The sequence below is a fragment of the Chinchilla lanigera genome, unplaced genomic scaffold, assembly GCF_000276665.1.
Source record: "Chinchilla lanigera isolate Chin_1 unplaced genomic scaffold, ChiLan1.0 scaffold00031, whole genome shotgun sequence".
In the NCBI taxonomy this organism is placed as follows: Eukaryota; Metazoa; Chordata; class Mammalia; order Rodentia; family Chinchillidae; genus Chinchilla; species Chinchilla lanigera.
The window spans coordinates 22738085-22762635 of NW_004955432.1; the positions used below are offsets into that span (position 1 = coordinate 22738085).

General features: G+C 37.3%; 1 protein-coding gene and 1 pseudogene across 3 annotated transcripts in view; one reads left to right on the forward strand and one right to left on the reverse strand.

The window, feature by feature from the left end:
• Positions 1-24551, forward strand: part of St7 (suppression of tumorigenicity 7) — a 271419-nt gene that overhangs the window by 72340 nt on the left and 174528 nt on the right. The gene's annotated exons all lie outside the window — the stretch shown is intronic.
• On the reverse strand, positions 15928-18648 carry LOC102020274 (annotated as a pseudogene).

A 24551-nucleotide genomic window follows, 5' to 3' on the forward strand; every position in this document is an offset into this window, starting at 1 on the left:
TGACAGTTGAGAATTTCTGAAGAGACTTAATCTACTGGCCTAGGGCATTAAATAGCAACATTACATTTGGGGAATTGATTACTTACGGACTTGTAATGTGCTTTTACTTTCTGATCTTAGGTGTCAGTGTGACTATTTGTGTAGCTAATGATTGTTGTGGAATAGCAGTATTTCAAGACAGCTAATAATTTTGAGTTCTTTTGTGTCTTGATTGGCTTTTCTAAAAGGTTATTTTTATTGTTTCATTATGAAAGCTTCTCATATCTGAAATTAACACGCTGCTCAATAAAGTCAAAAACAGAGTAATGGTGAGCTGTAATGTCTCATTCAGCATATGACAGTATTGTTTCCCTAACAATTTAAAAATAACTTCTGAATTCACTCACTAGTCCATTTGGAATTATTGTCACCCAAGATACAGAAGTGGATCAATAAGTGGCAGACACCTCCTAATTTCATTTCAGTCGTGGAATTTTGTGTATGTAGGAACCTAGGTATTTATACTGTATACTGTAGGAAAGTTAGTTCTGTCATTTTATTTAGGACTTAGAAGCTGAAACTCAGTGTGAGAGTCTTTGGATTCCTGAGACCAGGGCTGCTATCCTTGTTTGGCCTGTTTTAATCTAAGCAGACACACAGCCTTTCTTGATCCTCAACCTGATCTTTTGATAGTATTCATGTAGTATGTCTGAAAAATGCTAGTTGTTTTTGGTGTCCATAGCTACTAGATTAATGAACAGAATAGAACACCATTCAGAGGACAGAATATTATCATGCAGATATTTAGTGCTTTTTGGTTTAACTGAGTATTAACTATTTCTTGCTTGTCATTAGACTCTCATAGATTCATACTGTTAAGGGACATTAGAGGTGGACAATGGATGCCTTCTTTAGATAAGATATTTTAAATTTGTACTAAGAGTTAGGAAGAGTGTGTTTTTCAAGCATAGCTTTCTAGGCCTTTGATTTCCACCTTTTGGAGGTTATTTTATAGGCTTGAAACTATGTTTAGTACATGCATAAAAAGGTCACATTTGAAATTCTAATTAGTTTAAAGGGGTTTCCCTACCACCTATGGTGTTTTTACTAAACTGTCTTAAGAAATAGTTTAATTATCTACTCTGTATGCAGTACAGTAAGTCCTGGAAAGTTAATTTTTTTCTAACTTATGCTAAATATTTTGCGATTCTTATTATTATTATTATTATTATTATTATTATTATTATTATTATTCTTGATTTCTGGTTATAGTGCCTATCTGTGTAAGATTCTTTTATTTTTAAATTGAAGTATGATTTATGTACAGCAAAATGCTTAAGGGCGCATTGAGTGCATTTTTGCCATGTTTACACCTGAGGAACCCACTATCCAGATCAAAACAGAAAACATTTCCATTTCCCCAGGAAGTTCTGTTGTGGCCCTTCCTAGTCAATATTTCTTCTCCTGTGTGCCGAAAGGGACTACCAGTCTGACTTTTGATGCCATAGATTTACTTTGTAAGTGATCCTTTTTTATTTTCTTTCTTTTCTCCTTGCTCTTTGCCTACAGCAGAGGGAAATGTCTTCATTTTCAAATATTGGCTTAATTAAGTTGATTTCATCTTTCTGACCATTAAATCAAGAATTTGCAGTAAACTGAGTATCATACAATATGTTCTGTATCAGAGAAATAATATTGCTTGACTTAAATATTCCTCCCTCTTAAAAAAGTCTTTCAAATCACAAAAAATTTGTATACCCTACTTCATCAAAGTTAAAGTATGACACAGGTATGGCAACAGAATTTATGCCTGACATTATTTTAGTCACTACATCCAATGGCACCAGTTTTCTGTCATTTAATAGATCTAAATCTCCCCTAGTTTTATAGATCAGCCGTAATTTATTTTGACCTTGCTTTGAATTGGAAATGTGCTCGAGTATTAGTGGGCTAATGATTACAAAGTAGGAAATGTGGTTAAGTGTGAGGTGTGCTTTACCTCCTTTGGTTAACATCCTTATATATTTCACTGAGCTTTTCCTTTACTGACATTTCCCAAGTGTAGAAATGAAAGTAGTACGTCTCTTCTTTATCTACTTTGAAGAAATGCAACTTTAGTTTCTGGGGTCAGAGTAATTTACGTAGAAGAAGAAAGTACTATCAATAAAGTTTATTGAAGAAGGTGTTCATTAAAATACATATTTGGGGTACTTTATTTCATGATAGTTTATATTTAAGACAGTTGAATTCCTCAGTATTAAAAAAGTTTCTTTCTAAAACAAATTTCATCTTTTTTTGTGGAATAAGGAAAGCTGGTTAAGGGAGACAAAATATTCATAGAATAAGGAAAACTGAGTTTGGTTATGTCCTCTTTCATAAAGCTATTCTTCAAAGAGTAGACATTGATGAATATTTACTGGGCTCAGTTCTCCTTCTTTCTCCTTTCCCATGCTTTACTTTCTCACCTCTCCAGGGTGCTACTGAAGGGTACCATGTAAGGTGTGCTGTGGTGGGAATTGTGTCTGGTATAACGCATTAATATGTCATCTCAAGACCTGCCTTTTTAGCCCAATGAGGTGCGTAATACATTACCTGCTGAGAAACAGTGTGTATCTGGGCAAGCAGCATCATTTTATTCTTCCCAGATTTTGCTGTATTTGCAATAAATTAAAGAGAACGTGTGAGCAGCTTTAATGGAGGAGAGAAGTCACTGAAGTACCAGCAGTAGTGTCAGATCCACCAGCTGAGCTTCGAGGAGACGGAGCAGTGACAGATGAGCGGTCAGATCTAGAGTTCTCCCTAGCTTTGGTATGCCTGGGGCACACATCTTCCCTCTCTTTCTTTGGGCTCCCGCACCACTTTGGATCAGCAGCCTGAGTCTGAGGTAGCTTTGAGTGTGTGCCGCTAAGTGACTTGTTTGTGATGGGCACTGGAGGCCCAGCAGTTGCTTTTATTGTCATCACTGATGAGTGCAGTAAGTTGGGACTGTCAGCTTTTCAGTTCTTTACGTCTTTAATCTGGCTGTTAGTATTTAGCAGTGTTGGTTGGATTTTAGATGCTTTCATTCGATTTAAAGCAAAAGAGACATCCTTAAATGTGTATATGAAATCTCTCCTCTAGGCGTGCACTTAGAGAATTACATGTGAAAAAGTCATTGTTACATGTTTTTAGTTCAGTAAGCATGCCACGAACTGTTAAAGTTACAATAAGAAAACGTAAGTATGGGTCGCAGGTTTTGTGTTGGAATATGGTTGTATTAGAGCTTGGGGAGTTGAAGACCCTGTGTTTTGTACTTGTCTTACTGTGTCATCCTTCTGACAACATAATTTTGACATTATAATCTTTAGAATCAAGAGAATATTTAAAAATAAGATAGAAATAATTTTTTTCTGGATATTTATATACTTATTTCACTAGTACAGAAATGGAATAAAAGTATCCAATAGTTTCTTGTTTCCATTTCAGTGTTTAGTCTCCCTAATTATTAGTCTGTAATTTGTCCCGCAGAAACTACATGAATTTTCAGTGATTTGTTGTTTTCATTGTCACAACGGACTAGATTCATATCCTGTATAAACTCTGGGGTAAGGGGTGGGGGGGTCCATCAGTGAAAATTACCATATATGGAAACTCCTCATAGAATCTCCATGGAATTACACAGGATGTAAATAGGACTCATTGTTGTTATGGATTCTGGCCTAGAAAAGCCACTGATCACATGTGTGTTTTTAAAACAATAATAGTCACTGCATTAAATACTTGAAATACTGTTAAACTTTCAATATGATATTTGGGACACTAGACTGTGAATTTTGGGTCATTTTTGCTTGTTGCCTTTTTAAAAAGTGTTGATTTTCCTCCATTTTTTCCTTATTAGTGGAAAACATTAATATACTTTTTTCTGGTATGGGAGATTAAAGGCAGGGCCTTTATACTGAGCTACATCCCCAACCCTTTCCTAATGGTTTATTTTGAGACAGGATCTTGTTAATTTGCTGAATTGCCTAGGCTGGGTTTGATCTTGTGAACCTGTGGCTCAGTAGCCTGAAGTGCCGGATTGCAGGTGTGCACCACCATGCCTGGCGAGTAATGTGTTTTTAGCTAGAAAATATACAGACTGTGTTAATTGTAAGTCATACTTACTGTGCTAGCATAGTAAATTGTAAGATTTTAAAATCATGTTATTTGTATTAATCATGGAGTCAGGTGATTATGAACTGGGAAACAAAGAGACAGCTTAGTGTATGTTGTAGAAATGGCGGCAGTCACGTGCCAGAAAGAGCAACTACATGTAGCTACTCTGCCTCTCAATTGCCTGGGTTCAAATCATGACTACCATGTGCTACTGGGCTTTGACCACCTACCATCTAAACTCAAAGTATGGCTTTGAACTGGTTACTTTTATCTCTTTGCTGGGATGAAATACCCGAAGCCCAAAATTAAGGAAGGAAAGGTTTATTTTGCTCACAGTTTGTGGAGGTTTCAGTTCGTACTCTGCTGGCTGCAAGCAGAGTGGCACCTGGCAGAGGGCAACTCTTCCTGGTGGCTGAAAACAGCAACAGGAGCAAGAGCAAAGAGGGAGGAGTGGCAGAGAACAAGCCTCTTTCCCTCCCTTTTATTGTATGCAAACTACCCGCCCCAGAAGTGGGTGTGGCACAGACACCCATAATCCCATTGGACCATGAATCAACCGTAAACTCTAGAAGCCCACCCCATGACTGCACGAGGCTTTAGAGGGACATCCAGACATAAACCATAACAGGCTTACTGAATAAATTTTGGTGTTGGGGAATTAGCCTTTGGGGGCCAAGACATGTACATGAGGGGGTCCTTACCAAGGGACATCTGTGGAGAGTAGTATCCAGCAGTACAAAAGACTAGCCAAAGAAAGGGAGATTTCACTTCTTAAGACTGGGTAGAAAACTTGAGTTCCATTATGGGGATCTTTGAAGGGAGGAAACTCTATAGTGCCAGATGAAATGGGCCATGGTCGTCAGATGCCCAGTGTATTTCTCACTTCTGGTCACTCTTGTGGTAGGCATACTAGTTGGTCATAGCACTCTTTAAGGAATGTCTTAAGCCGCTGAAGTTTGGATGTTCTCCACTTAAATATTTTATGAGAGCAGATGTTTTCCATGTCATTGGAATCATCATGTACAAGAACTTACTGAATAAAGAAAAAGATTAAGTGCTTCGTAAAAGTATGTTCAGATGCTAAATAAACAATTTGTGTCATATTATGGTGCTTGGTGGTATCAACGGGCCGATGACTCAAAGCCAGCACCGGTCTCCTTCAAGTGAAATTTACAACAGTTTAAAGCTGTATCCCGATAACTAGCAGGGTACCTGGCATATATGACCCACTCATAAATTGTATAAATTTGAATATATTATGAATTAAGGTGTTATATAAAATACGACATATGGGGGCTAATGCTGAGTTTAATAAAACTGTCTAGGCTGAGGAGTTTATCTCACATTACTGTGGTACATGTCAGTGAACAATTCTTGTCCTAGAATGCAGGAACCATTGACACAAATGGAATAGAATGTATAAAGTTTTATTACTCAGCTCGAATTTGGTAGTGGATAAACTGCCATATATTGATAATTTGTCATATACTGGTAAATTGACTATGCCTCATCTGATATGCCTGGTCTAAAGTAATTTACCATTTGTTATTATTTTATTGGGTATCATTATGACACTTTCTTATGAATATTGTGAACCTACTCATCCCTTTTCACCATTTTCAAGATATTAGTGATAATAATGAGTTGCTATAGCCGTGGATTTATTTATAGTACAAAAATAGAATCATATATTTGTAATTCTGATACAATTCCTGGACCTGGAAAAACTGCTTTCCATTTCTCCTGGATGGCTGTGGACTGTTAAGGAGGCAGGCTTTTGGCACATGCTGGGCAGTAGCGAGCCTAATTAGAATTATGTGGGGGGGGGCTGGGGATTTAGCTCAGCGGCAAAAGCGCCTGCCTGGCAAGCGCAAGGTCGTGAGTTCAGTTCCTGGCACTGGAGAAAAACAAACAAACAAAAAAAAACAAAAACAAAAAATAGAATTATGTGTGGGTTGGGGAGCATGGTAACTCCGCTGGAGTGCTGTTTCCTACTTCCTCCACCCTGGCTCCTAGAACACTTACACTGACAGGCTTTGGGGCTGACCTAGAGATACACGTGGATATTCCAACCATGGTCTTCTCGCAGAAGCCTGGAATTGCTCATCTGAAATGTTTCTTAGATTTATTTCAATCTAATACCGATGCAGTTATCTATAGTTATATAACAAACTGCAAACTGCCCCCAAGCATAGTGGCTTAAAATGAGTGTGTGTTATTTTCTTTCACAGTTCTTTGGATCGACTGGCTTCTGTTGGTTCTAATGAAGGGTGTCCTAGGCAGTTGTCCCTTTAAAGGCACATCTGATCTGAATAACTATAGCTCTTGGCTGTCAGTTGGGACTGTCTACTAACTTGGGGCTGGATGTTGACCTGGAGCTCAGAGGCATTATAGAAAAAAATGTCTATTGTCTTCATGTGTCTGAAACTTCTTATGGGAATGGTGTTAGGTTCAGGAAATACCCTATGGCCAAGAGACTGAGGTAGAAGCTCTGGAGCTCCTTATAAACTAGCCTTGGCAGCCTTAGCCATCACTTCCGTCGTATTATATTGGCCATGTAAATCACTAGGATTAGCCAGCTTCAAAGGGAAAGGAATTAGACCCACCGACCCTCTCTCCCTTCCTCCCTTCCTTCTTTTCTTTCTTCAGTACTGGGGACTGAATAACCCTGGGGCTTTACACGGAGCTGCATCCCATTTCTTTTTACTGTTTTTTGAGACTGAGACTAAATCCTATGCTGGGCTTGAACTTTCGGTCTCCTGTCTCAGTAGACTTCTTGTGGCCCAGGGTAGCAAAGTCTCATTGTAGGAGAGTACATAATATCGGAAAGATCATAGTGGCCAGTTTTGGAAAATAGTTTACTACAAATAGTTTTCAAACTCTACTCCATGAAATGGTCCCTAGAGGTGTTGTGGAGATTTCCTAAATTGGTAATCTATGAGCTTTTTATATGAAGGGCAAGGAAATGAATATTTTAAACCTGAGAACCGTCTCCTCTGCACTCACTCACTTCTGCCGTTATGAGATAAACGTATCCAAGGACAAATGAGCATGACTGTGGCCCCCATAAGACTTTATTTGTGGACCCTGAAATTTGAATTTTATAAAATTTTTGTATATCAAAAGGTTTGTTATTTACAATGCAAAAATGATCTAAAATTTTATTTTAATTATATAAACTAAAAGAAAAAACATATTTCGCATATTTTAAATAATTTTGATATGTTGAAAAATACTTTTTTGGGGGTGCTAGATATTGAACCCAGGGTGTTATGCATGCTAGGCCAGTGCTCTGCCTCTGAGCTACATCCTTGGCCCTTCTATGTGTTTTTCAGAATTTGAGTCAGAGTCTCGCTGGTTGCCTGTCCTGGGCTTTAACTTTTAGCCCCTCTGCTTTATTTTCTCCAGCAGCTGAGATTATAGGCATGTGCCACCGCCCCTGACGTTGGCTTTAAATATTATAAATTTGAATTTATAAATGAATGTCTGTTTTACCCGTTGTTGGGCTCTTGCATAACATTTTGTTTAAAAGGTCTGCTAAAGTGAACGAAAGAAGAAAGAACAAAGTCCTATGCTGTTTATGGTCCTTGATTCTAATCTGTTCTTTGTCACACTAGCTGAAGAAATTAAGAAAGTAGTGAGACTTCCTTTTTAATTCAGTTCCACAGGTATTTATTGAATTAGCAGAATAGCAGATGTGAAAGTTAGGCATGAGAGTGAAAAACTTTCAAGACTTTTCCAGTTCAGCTGAGCATCGTGATGCGGGCAGTAAGCGGGTAGAGGACAGAGAGAGCAACGATATTAAAACCGGATGTTTCTTGTTCAGGTAGGGCAGTGTAGGTGAGATTTTTTTGGCACCAGTGCACATAATCAAAGAAAAAATTAGCTTTCATTTGAATTGACGTGCAGCACGTGGTAAGACAAGCCAGCTTTTCCTTTAAATAGCTTTATTGATGAGTAATTTGCATGATAAATTATAGTGTATCTACTTTCAATATACAGTTTGATGAATTTTGACAAATGTTTATGTGCATGCATCCAGCACTGCAATCAAGATGAAGCACATTTTCGTTACGCTGCAAAGTTCCCTTGCGCCTCCCTGCAGTCAGCCTCCACTCTAGAGTTTCATTTCAGCTGAACCGTGCAGTAGTACTTTGCTCGTGTTTGACCTCTTGTTTAGCCATGTTGTTGTTGTGTCAGTCCTGTCGGTTGCTGGTAGTAGAAATAATGTAGTTGTTCATCCGTCTGTCTGTCCTTGTTGAGTGGATACCTGTCCTGGGTTCTCAGAAATAAAGCTGCTGTGTAAATACTCACGTATAGTTCTTTATCTGGACATGTGTTTTCACTTTTCTTTCTCAGCAGTTGCGTATGTAGAGATGTGATTATTGAGAAACTGGATAAAGTAAAATAGACTGGATCTCTTGGGTAAAATATGATAATTGATATTTTTTATAAAGTTGCCAATTCTATGGGGAAAAGGATAGTCTTTTCAAGAAATAGTGCTGGAATAAGTGAATATTCATTTGGTGAAAAAAATGACAACACACTATTACCTCACATTATATATAAAAATTTACTGAAGGTGGGTCATAGTACACATAGAAGCAAAATATAGGACATCTGGAGGAAAATAATGGAGAAGATTCTTCACAGCCTTAAGTTAGACAAAAAGTTTTTTATTTTTACATAGGACATAAATTAATGAACTGGACTTCAATCAAAATTTAAAACTTAACAAAAAAGAAAGCTGCAGACTATAAGAGAATATCGTATTTATGGGCACACGTGTCTGTGTTCCTCAAAAAAATATGTGAAGAACTCTCAAAACTCAGTAGAGAGATCACCTAATATTTAAATAGACTAACTATTTAAACAGACATTTCACCAAAGAAGATACATAAATGATCAATAAGTACACATTTTCAACATCTTTAAGAATGAGAAAAATGCAAATTAAAGTCATAATACCATTACACACCTACTAAATTGCAAAAATTAAAAAGCTTGATCATAGAAAATACTGGCAAAGGTGTGAAGCAAATGAGCTCCTATACATTGCTGGTGAAAATGTAAAATGTATAATCATTCTGGAAAATGATCTGGCAGTTTCTTAATAATTGGAAGATCTGTATATTTAAGGCCCGTACCATGATCTTTACTGCTGTAGCATTATGATCACTTTTAAAATCAGTACTGTAAGCTCTCCAAATCTATTCTATTTAAACATTCTTTGGTCATACTTTATCCTTTAATAACCCCATAAAGTTTTAAAATTTGCTTGTCAGTTTTTATAAAAAGACCTGCTGGGATTTTGATTGAGAGTATAATTCATGTGTAGAACAATTTTTGGGAAGAAGATTGATGTTTTAACAATATCATCTTCTAATTCAAGTATACAATATATTTGTCCTTTCGTTTAGGCCTGTGATCTTTCTCAGCAGTGGTGAAACTGGTTATGAAATTACAAGAATAGGTAGGGTTTTTTTCATTAATAAAAGAATGTTTGTTTAAACTGAAATAACTTATAGCACCTACCAAACAGTATAATACTGCATAGTGGAATGTTAAAGCGTTGATAGTGAAAAAACTTCATTATTTCAAATTTGGGGGGCTTGTTTGTACTTGTAAAAGTCTTAAATACCCTAAAAAACCCCAAGATTTCACTAAACAGATGTTGCCACGAAGAAGTATTTTAGGGATATATTTTAATAAATAGATAAGAATGTTTTTTTACTCAGAAAACTTAAAATTATAATTCTGTAAATGCTACTTTTATGTCTTTAAATTTTTGTTTTCTCAGCAGGACAGATTCTTTCTTATGTTCCTTATATCATAGGTTGGGACTTCATTATATTTATATACTTCCCTCTGGTTCTTGCCTAAATTGTGACATTTCTTTAGTTAGAAAGATCTGAACTGTGAGTTTTTGTCAGAACCAGGATCTCCTTATTAAAGTGGTTCTGCTTATTCTTGGGTTACCAGAGGAACCAGATGTAAGAACATTGAAGAATCTGATAAATCTATGGATCTTCATGATTTGAAGAGCTTTGAAGCCAAACCTCCTTTAGAATAGATTAAGCATGACATTTGTCATGTTTAAAAATTAAATAGAGCCTGGATTTACCTTTTTAAGAATGTTCACTAATTATTTGACATTACTTGTAATACTTTTCAAAACTCAAACTTCGTGGTGCCAGATTTGATATTTAATTGACTGAGGTAGCATATTGTATATATAAATTATACACGTGAATCAGTGCCTAAAACAGCTAATGTCAAGTTCATCCATCCTTGTTTTATAAAATACTGTTCCTATAAAAAAAACAACTCCCAATTAATCTATGTAGCCTTTTGAAGACTGAGAAATGGATTTTCTGTGCTTTCTCACACGTTTTCTGAGTTTTTCCCAGGAAACCCTACTTTGTTAGTTCTTTTTAGGATATATATGTACAATGCTTAAGAAGCTGGGCTTTGTGTCCGACAGGAGGGGGCCTAGTTTTATTATATTTCATAAGCATCTTACCTCCTGTCTTCAGTTTGTTCATCTGTAAAGAGAGGAGAACCTCAGGGCTGTTGTAATGCTTCAGTGAAACAGGTAGAGTGGCAAGCCCTTAATGGCCCACGATAAGCAACTGATAAAGTAATTATTGTTAAAGTTTTCTATCCTGGGAAGTAGCATCATTAACACACTGTGTATTTGTTGTAAAATGGCATATCAATAAGGATATATACAGTGGCACCAAACAGGTGCACAAATGGGAAAGAATGAGAAAAAAACTACGTTTGGTTCCTGCCATTTGGGAAGTTACTTTCTAAAGGGGAAAGAGAGGATGAAATTACAATCTATACGCATGTACACTGCGTCATACCAACTTGCGGAAGCATTTCTGCACGTACATCTGTGCGTATGACCAGTCCTCTGCGCTCTCTTTGCATCCGGTCTTTCCTCAGGTATTCTCCTCTGGGTTTGTGGGAGAGTCGCCTCACCTCTCCTCCCCAGCTCGCCTCGCTCGGTTCTTAGGTCTCGCGCACAGGGTGAGTTTTCTTTCCTTTTTCTTTTGTTGATTTATAACAACAGTCAGATACACACATAGTTCTGTGAGCTTTTTTTTAGTTGTATGAGTTCTAACGTAGAATTTTGGCAGTACCACTCAAAGTAGGACACAGAGTGTGTCTGTTACTTGAGGGGGTTTCTTGTGCCCAACCCAAACAGTGTTCCTCCCTGCCGGGCAACCGTTTTCTGTATTTTTCTATTTTAAGATTACTTTGCCTTGGACTTAATTATATACGTGGAGCTGTGTGTATTCTTTTGTGTCAGCCGGTTTGCTGATCTTGTTCTCAGTGCCAACCAATGCTGTTCAAGACGCTGTCAGTGACTCTTCATTGCCTGTTCAACGAAATACAAACTCCTTGTGTGGGCGTTCAAAGCTAGCCGTCATAGGGTCGCAGTTTTCTATTCTGCCTTAACTCCAATACACTACAGCCAAATAGAGCTTACTTGCTTTGTACTGAGTACCGTTTTTCATGCAAGTACTGAGTACCTTTTCTCATGCAAGGCCTTAAGGCCGTCTGTTTGGAGCTGTTCATGTCTTTTTTTTTGTTTTTTCTCCGGTACCGGGCACCGAACTCACGACCTTCCGCTTGCCAGGCAGGTGCTTTTACCGCTGAGCTAAATCCCCAGCCCTGGAGCTGTTCATGTCTTAATCGCTCTTTCATTCTTTGATGCCCGTCTCAGGTACGTCATTAATGGACGGCATTGGTTCTCCTAATGCAGTTCTCACCCCCCCCTTTTTAAAATCTCCATCCCATAATTATCATTATATGCACCTCTTTTACAAACACAAAATAGTGATTTTTAACTTTTCCAGCATCATCCCTTCTCTTCACGATTCCTCTGGTCACTGTCTCCTGCCAAAAAACATCCTGCATTTTTAGAAATACCCTGCTGTATTTAGAGTAGAGGGAGTATGGATCGTAGTTTCTGTGCTCTGGAGTCAGGCCTTTTGGTCTGGGATCCTTATTCTGCCAGCTGTAGGTCCTTAGGTATGTAAATTAACCTGTCAGTTTCTTCTATAAAATGAGGATGGAAATAATACTATTGAAGGCACTGTTGTGAGTTTCAAATGCTGTAAAATGTTTATTACTTTCTAAAGGCTCAGTGAATGTTACCTATTCCTTGAAGGTATTATTACATTAGTCATTTATGTCATTATGTTATTCTTTGAATTACAGTGTGTTTTTTGCAGAAGTAGAGTACTTAGTATCTACTAAATTAAATATTAAAAATATTCTATCTTAATAGTTTGCTAAATGAAAGTCTGCGATGTGTTGGGGGATGGTAAAGAGTTATTTTACATACAGAACATCAGTAGCTGTAGATTTTATGTTTACATCATATAAGAACCAAATTTAGTCTTATTTCTGAGAGTTAGAGTAAACTCTGCTGTTAGAGTAAACACAGTAATATTGGTATCCTCTCTTTTCTGGGAAATGTCTAAAAATATAAATGGAATTATACATTTGTAATTGTATCATTTAAATTCATCTCAAGCTTGATATTTTAGAAGAATCTAAGTACAAATAATCACTCCCAGGTTTATGTTTGTATTTTGGTTGTTGGATTCCTAAGGTGATGCATATTTGTAATTATTTTTAAAGCTTCATGGTACTTTGGTATAGATGTTGCAGTATGCTTTGCCTTGTTTAATCTCAGTTTAGATGACTTAAGTGTCATTTTCTCCTTTAGGGGATTTGACAAACCTGGATAGAATTATCACTATGTACTGAGAGAACTAGAACACCTATGATTTTTTTTGATACTAGTATGTATCAGAGAGACGTTTTGGTTTGCCAGTGTAAGGGGAAATGGCTAGCAGCATTGTTACCCTTTCTAGTATGTATGGATTGTGAAAAGCTTGTACTATGGTGTTGCAACATGTCTAGTTTCCCTTCAAGCTTTCACTAAGCAAAGATTAGTGTATACATTAGATTGCATGTAGAAAATTGGCTGCTTTTCTTTTAGATATAAAATATGTGGGTCTCTGAGTTCTTGGGTCTTTAATCTGGGAAATCATCAGCCAGACATCTAACTATAGTTCATTTGTTTTTAATGTTAAATTGACTTTTCCCAACTTTTCTTGTTGAGGAAGTTAGAATCTGTGTAAGACCAGCTGTATTCTGTGTTACAACAAAACAATAACATAGGGATACGTAGAGAGTATGTCTTGCCTTCGTTTCCTGAAATTGTGCATTGATTTCTTTTGTCAGTAAGCTATTTCAAATGAATGAAAGCAACATTTTCTATTTTTAGTTAGGTGTTTTTTTTTTGAGGGTGCACTTTTTTTAAAAAAAGCAGTTCATCTGCAAAATGAAATTTTATTTGGTACATGGAATTTGCTCAAGTTAAAATAGATATAGTTAAAATTTTAAGGGTCAGTTCAAAGTTGTCAGATCTTTTCACAGTAACTTGATTATATAAAATCCTTTTCTTTAGGCTTTTTAGTATTAAAAAAACTCCATATTATGTACTGTAGCTGGCATAAGGACATTTTTAAATCAATATTTTAGCATTTTTCAATCCCTGATATTTATGTTTATAGAGTTAATTTCTTCTTTTCTTTGAGATGGAATGTATTCTAATTTGTAGCTTCAAACAATAATGGTTGGTCATTTTTTGTTTTTGTTTTAAATAAGTTCTTTATAAAATAATTCTAAATTCATTAATTTAAGATCTAATATGAATCAGTAAATATTTGCTGCTGATTAATATAACAGACGAGATGATTGGAAATTCTTGAGAAGTGTGTAACTTCCCACCTACTTCATAACTGACTTTGGAAGCGTCTTAGAACGTAGCATTAGACACCTAAGATACTAGTTTTCTTTTATTCACTTAGAGTGTATCTGTGGCTGTCCCAGGCTGACAAGTGAAGTAGTTACCTGCTGTTTAATAGCACTCCCTAGGAACTGTGTACTACTGCTTGAGCACTCGTCCCACATGTCCGGATTTCACTGTCCTCTACTTTATTAGAACTCCCGGCTCTTACGGCGCTGAAGTGTGTTTCGCCTTTCACACCGTTAGACTGCGTTTCCCTAACAGTGAAGTGCTCAGTAGGTGGACGTCACACATACAGATGATTGGATGTGAGTTCTAATGATCTAGAACATGGTGTCGTTTGTATTGTGTGAGGCCCCAGGAAGCATCAGGTCTGGGACGATGTTTATCATGAGTCAGTGGAATTGGTTTATTAATCTGGACAGGAAATTCCTGGGTATTTTGCTCGTGTAGCTGACTGAACTTTTATTACTTTGAGAATTGATAGTAGGAGTAGGCTCAGTACCAGGTATACTGGGCTCTACCGGATCCTTTTCTGTCTAGCCACTGGATGCTCAATGGCACTTTCTTTTAAGCTGGCTTCTCAGAGAACCCTGTTGAACTGAAAGGAAGCAGGGCCAGGAGCATTTAGAAGGCAACTGCTTGTTCCTGGAGCAGCCACATATAATATTTGTAAACCTGTTAGTTTAGCTGCCCATTTTGCATTTTGAAATAGTTAATGTTGTGTAATAAAGAATGCCCTGCATTGGTGGAAAAGCCTCAGTTGCTTCAATCTCCCAGTCTGAGCTCAGGTTCTCACATCCTTTCCCAGGGTGTGGGTAGGCATGGTAGCACTATTTGATTTTTTCCCAATACTTCAACCTAAAGGTCCTTTTAAAAAAATATTCTTACAAAATCTGGAATGTTGCTTCGTGATACATTTCCTTGTTTTTGTAACCCGGCTTGTAAATTAGTGGTTGGACCCAGCGTTCTGGCTGTAGGAGTGCTGGCAATGTGAGCAGAGTGAGCAGCTCTACGCTGAACAGCTGCCGTGGAGGTAGCATAGGCAGCTTGAGCAAGTGCCTCTGCAACGCTTTGTGAGCCAGCCTTCTCCCTCAACATTAGCATTTTATGCTGCTGATTTTGGGGAACTTGGCATTTGTCTGTGACCTTGTGTTTTATATAAAAATATGCAGCATTGGATTTCTATGTTATGCCTTTAATGCATAGTCGTGCCACAGAAGCTTCCTGAGGATTGCTGATTTTGAGCTGAAGCAAGAAAGATGTTATGATGCCTTTGAGACTGATAAGGCACTCACATGTAAGAGATTAGAATGATGTGCAAAACTGGTGAGCTGATGGATAAAAATCAGTACCGGAATATAGATGACCTCCTATAACCGTCCAGAAATATTCTTGCATAATACTTGCGTTATGTATTTTCTGTTCCTTTAATTTTACCTAAATACGTTTATAGTAATACTAGTGTATTCTTTGAGGTTTTGCTTTTTAAATTATGTGTTTAAAGTATAGAGATTGTCGTTTAAACTGATTGTATTTTTTTTTTAAAAAAGCTTCATTTTAATTTTACCTAAATATGTTTGTAATAATACTATTGTATTCTTTGAGGTGTTACTTTTTAAATTATGTGTTTAAAATATAGAGCTTGTCATTTAGACTGATTGTATTCTTTTTTTAAAAAACAGCTTCATAGTAATCCTTTATCTGACCATACTACAGTATATTTAAATGGTAGTCTGTTGATGGACTGTTAGGTTGTTTTCCCTTTTGGCTATTATAAGTCTTTGTGAATGAATACAAATATATTTGCATAAGTGGAGTTACAGATCAGTTTATAGATGTAGAATTTTACTGAATATAGCTAAGTGATGCTCCAAAAAACTAACTTATACTAGCTAATAGTGCATGTCTGGGCTAGACTGTACTTTGACTTTTAGATACAACAAAGAGAAAAGTATAAGACATTGTAATATAGAGACTAGAAAGAACGTCACTTTATCTTATCCCCTATTAAGTATAATAAGCAGTGTGGCGTGATTGCCAGGAGGGAGTCTTCAGTTGTCCAGCTGCTCTGGGCCTTAGAAGCCGTGTGGTCCCTTTGCAGTGATGGGAGTGGACATGGGCCGTGTCCTGTAGCCTGGTTCATGTAGGATGACTGTGCAGTCCTGGTGGAGGGGAGGGAGGAAGCCTGGTGACACTGACTTCGTCTTTACCCTATTTGGGATATAGATGGACATAGAAATACAATATTTAGCTAGAATATGATTTCTGCATGCAGTTTTTCTTGTGTCTTTGAAATACTCAACTTGTCTTTAGCAGGGGCATAAGACTTATGTATAAGTTGATTGTGCAACAACAACAAGGTGTTACTTTCATGAGCAGGAAAAACCATGTAGCACTTTTCAGGTCTTCGAGTCCCCTTTAGGCCATTTCCCCCCAAGAGTCTTTCCTAAGACATTATCAGCAATAACGTGTGACAGTGCCTGCTGTACCTCACTGTTTTTGCTTTGTGATCAGCATGTTAAGGAGATGTACATTTCAAGAATTGCTTAAATTCTTCTACCCAGATTTAAGCATGTTAATATGATGACTTTTAAACATACAAGTAAGACTATTCATCATAATTTGTTGTAAATCAGCATTAAATTAGTTACTTTGGAGCATAAGATGGGTTAAAGTAAGCCTGTAACATACCCAAGGAACACCTTCCTATATTACACATGCAAATTACTTTTCCACGTATAGTCTCCTCACTTTAATATCAAGTTACCCAGCTCCGGAAGTCACTGCTGAAGGACTTATCATGGTCCAAAGAGAAGGGAAGAAGAATATAACCAGAACTGATATGTGTGTGTTTATTTAAAAGATGACACACACACAAAAAGATGGAATAGCAGAAGGGAATACAGTTCTAGTAATTCAAGTCCTTAAGAAGACGCATATTATGATAAACCTCTGCATTAGAAAGGTATCATTTCCATCACTTATACCACAGGTTAAATTATATAAATTAAATTATGCCACCTCTCCGTAATAGTTGACACAAAGAATGCAGAACCATCTCAGTGAATCCTACTTAATTCAGATAACTGGACAGCCAACACTTCTCTGCAAATGGTTTCCTTTTTCTGATTTCTAGTAAAATGCAAAGTTTTAATCCATAGCTTAATAATGAAGGGTCATACTCTCAAGTTGGCACATATACCTAGAATTTCATTCTGAGCTTATCCCTGCATGGAGCTGAAATCAGTTCCAAGGTATGGCCCAACAGATTCCAAGGTTAGGTACTTTTTGTAGGTATTAAACTTCATCTTGAATATTGAAGTCATCATACTTACTTACAGGGTAAAGTTGCAACTTTTATATTCAAATTTATTCATTTAATTTTTAAAACATTACTATAACTGAATATTAAGTACAATAGCAAATTAGTGAACATATGATTATAGTCCTGTATGCATTGATTACTGCACATAATGTTATTAAGTACAATAGCAAATTAGTGAACATATGATTATAGTCCTATATGCATTGATTACTGCACATAAGTGTTGCTCACTGTTGTTAGGAGGTCTGACTCTGAACATCATCTCTGAGATGAAGTTCGTCATCCATGTAGATTTCTCCATCTTCCCTGATTTGTATCCAAGTCCACCAGTTCTATTTGACCCATTTCATCAGACTTTTCTACTTCCTTTTCAGGTAGGTTTTACCAGCAAAGAGAATTTATTAGGAGAGAGAAAGCCATTATCAGGAAAGTTCACCTTAAATTTGATGCTTTTTATGTGGTCTGCAATAAATTGGCATGCTTTCATGTAGCACGCACGTGATGTCTCCATACTTGACAATGACCTTGCTGAGAGGTGATCACTGTGGATCAGTTGTCAAGAGTGGATTTTGGCTTTCAGAAGCTGCATGATGCTTCAGCGAGTTGTATAACCATGCATGTAAAAAGGTCTTTACCTCTGAGTAAACACAGCACGGTCCTTCTGATCTAACATCTCTCCTGGCTCCAGTCCTGGTTCTTGGTCTCCTTCACCATGGAATGTTATCTTCTGGCCTTCTTTTATGCCTTTGACAGTGTGAACTTCTAGAATCTTCTTTCTGTCTTCCTTCCATTGCAGTGTTTAGGTTATCTTTAGGACTGATATGTTCCCCGTTGCCCTGGCATTCCATGCACACGGCCTGAACTTGCTAGACCATTCCAGGTCTTATCTGATGAATTCTAATTTGCCTTCCAGGACCCAGGCAGATGGACAGCACTCTATGGCTATTTTCTTACCACCTTGGCTTCATACGTGTCACAAATTCATGTTCTTTGCAGAACCAGTTTTCTTGGCACACCCTTATACAGTATAAATCCTCTAAGGTAGCTGAGAGCTGATGCACCACATTTTTACCTTTCCTTTCCCCGCATTCTGCATCCTCCTTCAAAAACATATCAAAGACCTCCGTGGGGGAGCCCAAACCACCACCTGCTCCAGCTTTTTAACTGCTTGTTCTTCTTTGTCATATAATTCCCTTTTCTTGACATCAGACAGAACTTTGTAAGCTTGAGAAATCTGTTTAAACTTTTCTCCTTCATTTGGATTCCTCTCAGGATGGTACTTCAAGGCCAATTTCCTATATGACTTTTTCAGTTCTTGGGTGGCATTGGGTTTGACGCTCAAACCGTCATAGTAAATTGTTCCTTCCGCCATTTTCTGCAGCCAGTGAGTGGGTCGGGGCCAGAGTAGGGGAAGCAGGAAGGGCCACACAGCTCTGTGCAGCTCCTCCTCCACCTGTTGCAGAGAATTCTGAAGTTTTCTGTACCTCACTTTCACCAGCGCTGTATATTAACAAACATTTTTAAAAAATGGCAGTTCTTCCATTTCCTAGCAATGTGATCTTAAGAAGAGTCCATACCTTTTTAACTTATAAAATGAAGATGATAGTACAGTGTAAACATACATTTTTATAATTACAATTTTAAGGCAATGGATGAATACAATATTTTAAACCAATGGGTGAATGTAACATCTCATTTTAATTTAATTACAGATGAGGTTAAATGTTGGTAAATATGTTCAATAAAACATACTTTACAATGTTTTCATTAATATATAATTTTATTTTAAATTTGTTTTATTAATGTACAATAGCTTTATGTTGTACTGCCGTATATTTTACAAATAAATTTTTAGCATTTGTCATTTGTCTTCTGTCATTATAGCATTCTTCTCTCTTGCAGGCATTTTTAAGTATTTATGTAGTCAGATTTATAAATTTTTGTTTCTAGCAATTATTTTGTGGCTTGCCATCAAAGACCTTCTTTGTTCATGATTAAAAAATTATAAAAGCCTCCCAGATTTCCTCCTACTAATTTTATGCTTTGGTTTTTTACTTTTAAATCTTTGATCCAGTTTTCTTAAAAAGGAAACATTCTTGCAAGTAAATGTTCAAACAAGATGTGGTATAATCTGTAGGGTCTCTTGTTAAATTTATAATAAATTTTAGCTTAGTAGTTCCACTTGATGTATATTCTTTCCTCATGGTGGTAATTAATACATAATTCTTTTTTACTTATGAAAATTTCAATTTCATGTTTAGGGATAAGGTAAATAATGTTTTGAGCCATCATTTTAATAATAAAACAATTCACCTTTTTGTTTTAGAATTAATATAGTAGGATAGTGGTATAACATTTGCCTAGCATTGTGAGGCGTGGGTTTAATTCCTAGCATTGCCAAGAAGAAAGAAAAAATAATCCAATAATTCATAGATCTTCAAAATGAGTTTTTTACTGAGTCATCACAGAGCACATGCTATTAATAACCTCTGAGACACATTCTCAGAGAAGTTAAGGCTTGTCATGGGTCTTAAGGGATCCTAGTGGCCTCTCCCAGGATGAGGAAGTAGTTGTCCACAGTGTCATAGTACGTAGATGTTGCTATTCATTAAAGTCCCTCAGAATATTTCATTAATGTTAATTCATTTGGTTTTTCAGGCTTTGTTGGTGCTATTAATTTTTAAGTCCTACTTTGCAGAAATAACACCACCACACCAGTGTGCAGTAGGAAACGGCATTTTCTTCCCCAGGTGCAGAAATCATAGCTGAGTATTAGTACTCGAGGATGAAGATAATAGTCTGTTTTTCTACAAAAGCAGTGTTCCTTAATTATATTTGCATTTTTTGAAGGTCAAAGAGATTTTGAGAAGATAATAGAAAACCACAGTCTCAGTATACAAAATACTATGTTTTTAAATAGTTTTTCTATATATCCTAACAGTAAACCATCTGAAGAAGTCAGGAAAACAGTACCATTTCCAGTAATTGAAAATAAACCTAGGAAACAACTAAAGCAAAGTGAAAAGACATCTATAATGAAAGTTACAGAACACTGAAGAAAGACACTGAAGATACCAAAAGATGGAATGACCTCCCATATTTATGGATTGGCAGAATTAGTATTGTTAAAATGGCCACATTACTGAAATTGATGTACAGAGTCATTTTAATTCCCATAGAAATGACATTCTTCACAGAGCTAGAAAAAGCCATCTCAAGTTCTTACAGAAATGAAAGGCCCAGAATAGCCAAAGCATTCTTAAGCAAAGTAGCAAGGTGTCATAATACCTAATTTCAAATTATACTATGAAGCCATAGTAACAAAAATAGCATGGTACTAGCACGAAAATAGACACAAAGACTAATGGATCAGAAAAAGGAGACAGGAAAAAAACCCCACACAACTATAGCCATCTGATTCTTGACAAAAGAACCAAAAACGTACTTTGGAGAAAGACTACCTTGTAACAAATGATGCTAGGAAAACTGGATATCTATAAGTAGAACACTGAAACTAGGTCTCTATCTGTCAGTCTGTGCAAAAATCAATTCAGAATGGATCAAAGAGGTAGTTGAAACTGCTGGAAAACATGGGCGTAACACTTGAAGCCATCGGCACAGGCAGACTGCTGAATAAAACTTCAACAGCATATAAAAGAACAGTGATACTCAACAAATGAGAATTACCAAGTGAAAGAGTTTCCAAATCACAAGAGAAACAACAACTAATAGAATGAAGAGTCAGTCTAACAAATGGGAGGAAGTTTTTGCCAACTACTGTTCTAACAAAGGATTAACATTTAAAATATATAAAGAACTGAAAAAACACTGAAAATTGAACAAAAATTTCTCAAAAGAGCAAATGACTGATAAATGTATGGAACCATATTGAATATCTTTAGCTACTAGGGATGCAAGTTAAAACTACACTGAGATTCTATCTCATCAGAGTGAGAGTGGGTATTATCAAGAATACAAAAACAGTAAATACTGGCAAAGAGGTAGGAAAAAGGAACCTTCCTACACTGCTGGTGTAAATAGTACAACCCCCATAGGAATCAGTATGGAGGTTGCTCAGAAAACTAAAAATAGAACTACCATGTGGCCTGTATCTTACAACTCCTTGGAGTATACCTGAAGGAATTAAAGTTAGTCTACTGTAGGGATACCTGCATACCCATGTTTATTACAGCAAAATCACAGTAGCCAAGATACGAATCTAGCTAAGGTGCTTATCAGTGGATGAGTAGCTAAAGAAAATGTGATACAGTATGTACAAAGGCATAGTTTTCAGCTGTAAAGAATGGAATTTGGTCATTTTCAGGAAGATGGATAAAACTGGAGATCATCATGTTGTGCAATATGCCTGGCTCAGACAAGTATCACGTTTTCCCTACTATGCACAATATAAGAAGATTACATGAAAGCAAAGAAACTATTGTTAGAAAAAAGGAAGAGAGTAAGAGGGAGGGAACTGTTGCTGACCAATAAAATCTGTGGAATTACTGTTTATTCACGGACTCACATCAGTGTCTGTAATAAGAGTGAGTGAAGGAGGGGCCACCCAAGACTTGGAAAGTTTTTAGTTGAGTCCTCCCTTTCAGAATTTCTAACTTTCTGTGGTAAAAAGAACCAGCATGTGTTGAGCAGTTGCCTTGTACCAGATGCTTCATATAGATAGAATGAATTTATTTACAGCTTATGACAACCCCCCAAAAATATGTTATCTGTGTCTAACGTGAGGAAACTGGTTCAAGGAGTTCAGGCACCTTGTAGAAAATGAGAGCTCCTGCGAGTGGCATAAGGAAGAGTTAAACCCATGTCCATCAGTGTTCTTTTCAAAGCTGTTCCATACTGTTTTTTAGTGGGCTTCCCACCTGTTGGGTATGTCTCATTTCCTTACCATGGCATTGTAAGACCCTTCCCAATCTGTATTTGTCTGTTTGGGTAGCCTTGGTTTTTCTTTCTTCTCTGGGGCTCTGCCAGCTCCAGCTTCTCCACCAAAAAGGCCATATGCTTGCCGTTTCACACCTCTGAGAAGTATATTTCCTCTCATGATGTACCTTTGCTTCTCCTGTCATTTGAGTCATGTGTTGCTTCTGTGAAGTGTTTTGTGCCCTATCTTGGAGAGTAAGTGGGTCTCTTCACCAAGTGCCTCCTATCATCCCATGTGCATGTTCTAGTCGGTCTGCCGGGAGTGTGGTGGTCTTCCTTCCCTGCTTTACGTGCCTCAGATGGGGCCTGCAATACACCATATACTAAGTTTATATAGTGATTTCATGATGATTTTAGGTGTAATGGGCAACTGAAACATCTAGGGACTTTGAATTTGAAAATGGAAGAATAACAGGTATAATCTGAGAAAAATCTAGATGCACCTCAGAAATACCTGTGGATAAAGCACCCACTCACATACGTGTTGCCATAGAGCAGTTATTAAGTCCCTGAACTTAACAGCTTCAAATCCCTGCCCTGCCTCTTACGTTAGGCTTAACTTTGCCAAGTTCATTAACTCTCTGAGCCTTTTGGTCATGTATGAAGTAGTGTAAATTTTTAGTACCTGCCTAACAGTGTAGCCAAGAAGGTTTAATGACAGTACAAGCCGGGCGTGGTAGCACATGCCTGTAATCCCAGCACTCGGGAGGCTGAGGCAGAAGGGTCTTTCCGAGTTCGAGGCCAACCTGGGCTACAAAGTGAGCTCATGGCCAGTCTGAACTGAATAGTGAAACCCTGTCTCAAAACAAGAAACAACAAAAAAAGACAGTACATGTAAAAGACCTGCCCACATGTCAAACATTAAATAAATACATGTCTTTTAAACAAACTTCCTGGTGTTTATACTGTATCACCTTAGGTTTAAATTGCGTTCAATGGGTTAAACAAAAAAATACTAAGGATGTCAGTCACTGAAAAGCAAGCAAACCATTTGGGTTGTTATCTAGTTTTATTCTTTAGAATGATTTCTGCTACTCATTTTTTTTTTTTTTTTAGATAGAGCCCCATTTGAAGTAGTAAGTTTAAAATTTTAAACATTTGAATGAAGAAGGGTTAGCAGTAGTTATCATTGTTGCGGAAACACTAGAAACATGAGAATTGTGGGCTTTATCAGAACAACTTGATAAACTGATAATGTTATTTATCGGGATAAAGGATCAGGTGAAGGGTCGGGAGCAGTTTTACTATGTAGAACTTTTGGCTGCAAAAACTAAGTCTCACCTGGAATTTGTCTCGAAGTTCCTGTGATATGTTGTCTATACGGTAGAATTGCGTTGAGTCCTTGAGGGACATTTTGTAACATGCAAATGTGCATATTCAGCTGCAGTGTAGTTTGACATTGCTTTAGCATTTGGCCGCTTACAGTGTCAGAGAACTTCCTAGGTTGGCAGTAAAGGCTTTGGATCAAGTAACCATGGTACAAAGTCTGTGCACCAGCTTAATATCAGGTGTTGGAGGCTGGCAACACTTTTCATGGGTGTTAGTCTCCATGCCAAAGTTTTATTCTAGAAATTGGCCTGAGAAGGCATGCTGAGAAATCAAATCAGAACAAAACAATGATTTAAGAGTCACTTAGAAGCAGGCAATTCATTTTCTCTGTCTTGCTGTCATTATCAGTTGTAGAAGCACCATTAATTACATATAGAACATAGTGTGCTTCAATTCTTTAAAACATTACGCTGTTGGGAATTGTCTCTCTCATAGAGCTTATAGTTTCATGGGTAAAAAGATAACAAGTGAACGTGCATCACATATATACTTGCTAAGTAAGAGTTTAAGGGTTAAAGATAATTCGTCTTTCAGTTCTGGTAAGGAGGTCTGAGGAAGCCTTTCTGAGACTTGGGAGTTAACTACCGGATTCCTGGATGTGTCAGCTTTGTGAAAGTGTTTTGGGCGGGGCCCAACATGTGCAGAGGCTCTGGAGGGAAAGAGCTGTGCCTCCTTCAGAAAGGAGGTCAGTGTGGCTAAAACGGTGAGCAAGTTTGAAAAGGCAGGCAAGGGCCAGATCATACACCCTGGCATGGGATCTGAGGGTTTATTCTGAGTGCATGGGAAGTGACTATAGGGTCATAAAACTTAATTGGGTCCAGTGTTTGTCTTGGTGGAAGGTGTACCGGAGAAAACTGAGCAGGAATGGAGGCAGGAGACCAGTTAGGAGGCTCTTGGTAAGACAAGACGTGATGGTGACTTAGACAGGGGTGGCTGTGAGGAGGGGAGACGAAGGTGAGTTCAGGGTTCAGGATGTACTTTGCTGGTAGAACCTGAAGGGCTTGTTGGATT